Here is a 4472-nt window from a genome sequence, read left to right as displayed (position 1 = left end):
TCCCTTTTCTTGCATCTCAAGACATAAAACAAACTTATTAGTTTCTAGGCAGTAGAGTTGTGCGACGCTTCGGTCACTGATTTGATTCAGTGAAGATTTGGCCCGATTCAGTGCCAAAATCTCTGAATCCAAATTCAATCAGGAGACCCTTTAATCTCTGAATCTAATTGGAACTCTCCAAAACAATTCAAAGAGATTCAGAAAGATTCGATGATTTGGACATAGACACAGGTTTAAATGTTTTTTCTACATACTTCAAGGTGGCTCATGAATGTTGAGATTCTGGGGCAGAATGGAACACTCCACGGGAGCGCAGGGGGGTCCCCAGCATGTTTGGCAGTGGACCTGATAGTGGACCAGAAGCACTTCCAGTCCACTTCCAGGTCCGCCACAGCATGCAGGGGATTCCCCCACCCCCACCCCATAGCTTGGTGACTGGTGCCTCCCAAGTGTGGGGGGGCACCCAGGGTCCCCCCCGCAAAGCCAATTGACAAGCTGGAAGGGTGCATGCTCAGTGCTGGACTTGGAAGTGGAGGCCAGAAGTATTTCCAGTTCACTTCCGGGTTCACCGCTGAGTACACGGGGGAAGAGAGGGCCCAGTGCTCCTGTGGGATTCTCCATCCACCCCACCATCACAGCATTCATGAGCCATGCCTGGTACCTCAAAGTATGTAGAAAAAAATCATTTAAAGCTACGTCTATGGCCAAACCGCTGATTCTCTGAATCAGCATCAAATCTTCAGATTCAGCCAAATTGAATCAGGACAGTGATCTGAATCAACGAATCAAATCACTGCCCCCGATTTGGGCCAAATCCAAATTGAACACAGCCCCTTTTGCACACCCCCTACTACCCAGTACTAGATAGAAGCAATAGTGGTGGATAGAAGCAATATTGATCTTTACAGTGGAACATTCAAAGGGACTGCCCCCAAATCAAGCCTTAGCGGGTGATCAATGAGGTAACCTCAATTTATCAACTTTTAGCAACAAAACAATATTGGAAATGGGTAGTAGCTGTATTAATCTGAGTTTAGGCAGAAGTCAGGGCAGGGTGGCAACTTACAGGCTCATTCAAAGGCATGTGCTTTTATAGGGCAGAAACAGAAAATCACCTTCTCTTGTTTTTGAGCTGCTACAAAAACATTTTTGAAGGCACAAAATACAAGCAAACAGATGTCTGCACCCTCTGTTAGGCCACAAACATTGGCCATGATGAAAGTGGTATCAATTTGTACCAGTATGTAGTGGTGGACATCTGTGTACTTTATGGCTCAAGACTGAAGGCAGCCCAGAGCTACCTGTGTTAGTAGGCCACCCTGAGCACATGCTCTAGGGGCTTAAGTTCCCCAATCCTGTGCACCCCAGGAATTCCCACACAGGGTCAGGCCTCTCAAGTGCTGGGAATACCTGTCCAGCTTTACCCAAGACACATCCCCAGAAACTCAAGGGTCCATCATGGTAAGTGGGAAATGCTGAGGTTTCTTCATTTACCCAAAATGTGCCTTGGAATCTCCAGGGCATGCCTTGGTAAGCGGGGAAAGTCAAGGTTTCTCTGCTTGCAGAGATGAGGGGCATCCCAGAGACCCCAGGTAGAAAGTATGGGATTTCCAGTTACTGAGACACATCTCTGGAATCTCTGGGACATATCTTAGGGAAATCTTCATCTTTCCTTGCTTACTGAGATCCTCTCTGGAAATCCTATCTTGGTAAGTGGGGAAAAGCATGTGCTCCCAAGGGTTGAGGGGCATTTTCCTATGTGTGAATTCCTAAGGAGTGGCCTGCTTCTGTGTACAAGTCCCAAGAGAATGTGTTACCCATTGTCTCACAGCATGAATGAGCATGGCAACAGGGCCAGTCAAGTGGATCAGCTGTGTTAGGACACATCCTGGCACAGCCAATCCACTTCATTTGTCAACATCTATTTCTAGCCATAGGTTGCAGTTTACTTTGCCAGATCTGCTGTTCCTAAGCATGGATAAAATTTCAAAGTATTCCCCTAACATTTTGTTAAGAAATATTGGAATTGTCATAATGACTATCAAAAGCATTTCATCTAACATTAGTGCATGATTGCAAGTCCAATTTACAAGCTAAGGATAATAAAGCTTAAAAATTTAGAGCAGTAACAAAATAGTCAACAGAGAAAAGATAGTATTCTGAGGAGAAACATTGTATCCACATATCATGACAGCTTCCCCTGAAGAGAGCTGATTTGTGACCCTTGTTCAACTGAGAGCCGAGTCTCATAAACTGAAACAATTATGCTTATAATTATAATCGGAAGCCATAGGCTTGCCAGAAGCAGTAAGAGATTTCTGGCAGTCTGTCAAGATATCACGGTGTATGGGTGTCTGCATCCCTTTGACATTCACTTGCCTTTTCTTACACCAGGTCAGCACCAGTTGGTCAATCTAGGTCAGTGTTCCTCTCTATTATCTAATCTGCCATGACTTTGATGACTTGATTGAATTAGGGAGGGGTGGTAATTCCCTGACCCAGAGCTGACTGCCGCTTACCCCAAAAATGCAAGGACAGGCACAATAAAAAAAAACCCTCTTTGAAAAGGAAAAGACAAAAAAAAAAGTTCTTATGTCCATGTATCTATCTTACCCCATAATCTTAGAGTCCCTGGTGGCTGCATGCCTTTCTCTCTATGTTCAATCCACACACTCTTGATTGCCGAAAGCCATGATTGAGCATCTCTCTTCTTTTTTTTTTTCCAGTAATTGGCATCCCACTAGCTTAATTGTGGGCCGTGGTAGCCAATTAACATGGAAACATTTTTTTTTTCTTGTTTTCTATGACCTCATCTGAGCAATAAAGACCTTATGGGTCTGCTGCCCTGTTCCCAGGGACTTCAGTCCTGGTTGGCAGGTGGACATTTACCCTCACTGCAGACCCCTCTTTCTTTCCTTTACTTTCTGTCTCCTCAGCAGTGCCTGTGGCCAGAAATAGCTCCCAGCAGCTTAATTAAATCAATCTGGTTGACCCAGCGAGCTGATAAGGCTGCACTAGAGTGGATTGGGAGATGTGCTGCTACAGCTGGACTGACCCCTCTGGCTGGGACTCTCCTTTGAGCAGGTATTCCCAACCTTTACATATGCCTTCCCCTTTAAATCACTGTTAGGCGGATCCTCATTGGGAAAGCCATGGGGCTGACTTCACCTGAGTGGCCTTGTTCCCCCAACTCTTCTTCAAAGCATTTCAAAAAAAATTCTGAAACCATATTAGTTTTCCCTGGTTTATACTCGATATTGAAGTGAAAAGTTTGCAAAGTCGGGTGATATGCACATTGTCCGTCTGTTTAGTTTTAAGCCACCTCAGCAGGGCATGGTCGGTTATAAAGGTGAACTCATGCCCTAGCAAGGAATACTATTAGTAGTTAATGCCCCATTTTATGGATAAGCATTCACATTCTACTGTAGCATACCTTCTTTCCTGTGGGTTCAATTTCCGGCTGGTGTAGGCTACTCACTGGGAGATTCTGCTGACCTCCTGCGAAAGGACAGTGCCTAATGCTCTATCAAAGGCATCCATCTGTAGAATAAAAAGTGATTCAAAGTTCAGAGTTTCAAGCACTGCATCTTGACAGAGGGCTCTCAACATCTTGTCAAATGCCTGATTACTCACTGCATCCCACTTGAGAGGCCCTTGCCTTTCCCTTGCAACAAATCAGTTAAGGAAGCTGTTATTTGTGAATAGGGGTATACATCATCAATAACACCCTGCCAAGCCTAAAAAAACTCTAAGTTGTTTGCAGCTTTAGGGTGGAACATAATGACGCAAGACCTCTACCTTGTCAACTAATGGCTGAATACGCCCTTGTCCCGCCATAAGCCCCAGGTACTTTGTTTTGGCCTTACCCAGTACATACTTCTTTGGGTTGTCCATAAGCCCAGCTTGATGTAATTTCTGTACTACGGCCCTTACCACTTCTAAGTGTTCCTCCCAACTTTGTGTATATATAATAATATCATCAATGTAAGCGGCTGCTTATTGCTGATGTGGGCCAACACCCACTCAATTAATTTTGAAAGGTTGCTGCCACCCCGTGTAACCTGAAAGGCATCTGCCTAAATTTGTACAAGCCCCATGGCATGCCAAATGCCATTTTGGCCATATCTTCCTGTCAACCCGGAGCTGGCGAGCCAAGCTCACGGTATTGGTCACGGTGGTGCGACCAGGTGGTAGCAAATTGGATACGGACAGGTGGGAGTTTTGGCGATGGAATCTGAGTGGCACAGGAAGTGTATTGGTTCCTTAAACAAGATGGACTTTATTTAACTTATGCTTAGATGCGTAGAAAACGATGTCTTCAGTTATAGTAAACAAATAGGTGAACAGACAAAGGGGTCTGTTGGCCCACAGTGTTCCCCAACAAGCCCTTGCTTTCTACCCCTCATGGGGTAGGTGCAGCTGCCTGATGGATAGTCCTAGGGCTGGTCAACAGCTCATAATTTGATAACACA

Source organism: Gavialis gangeticus, unplaced genomic scaffold, assembly GCF_001723915.1.
Source record: "Gavialis gangeticus isolate Ggan-Ray unplaced genomic scaffold, GavGan_comp1, whole genome shotgun sequence".
NCBI lineage: Eukaryota > Metazoa > Chordata > Crocodylia > Gavialidae > Gavialis > Gavialis gangeticus.
This window is presented reverse-complemented; position numbering follows the sequence as displayed.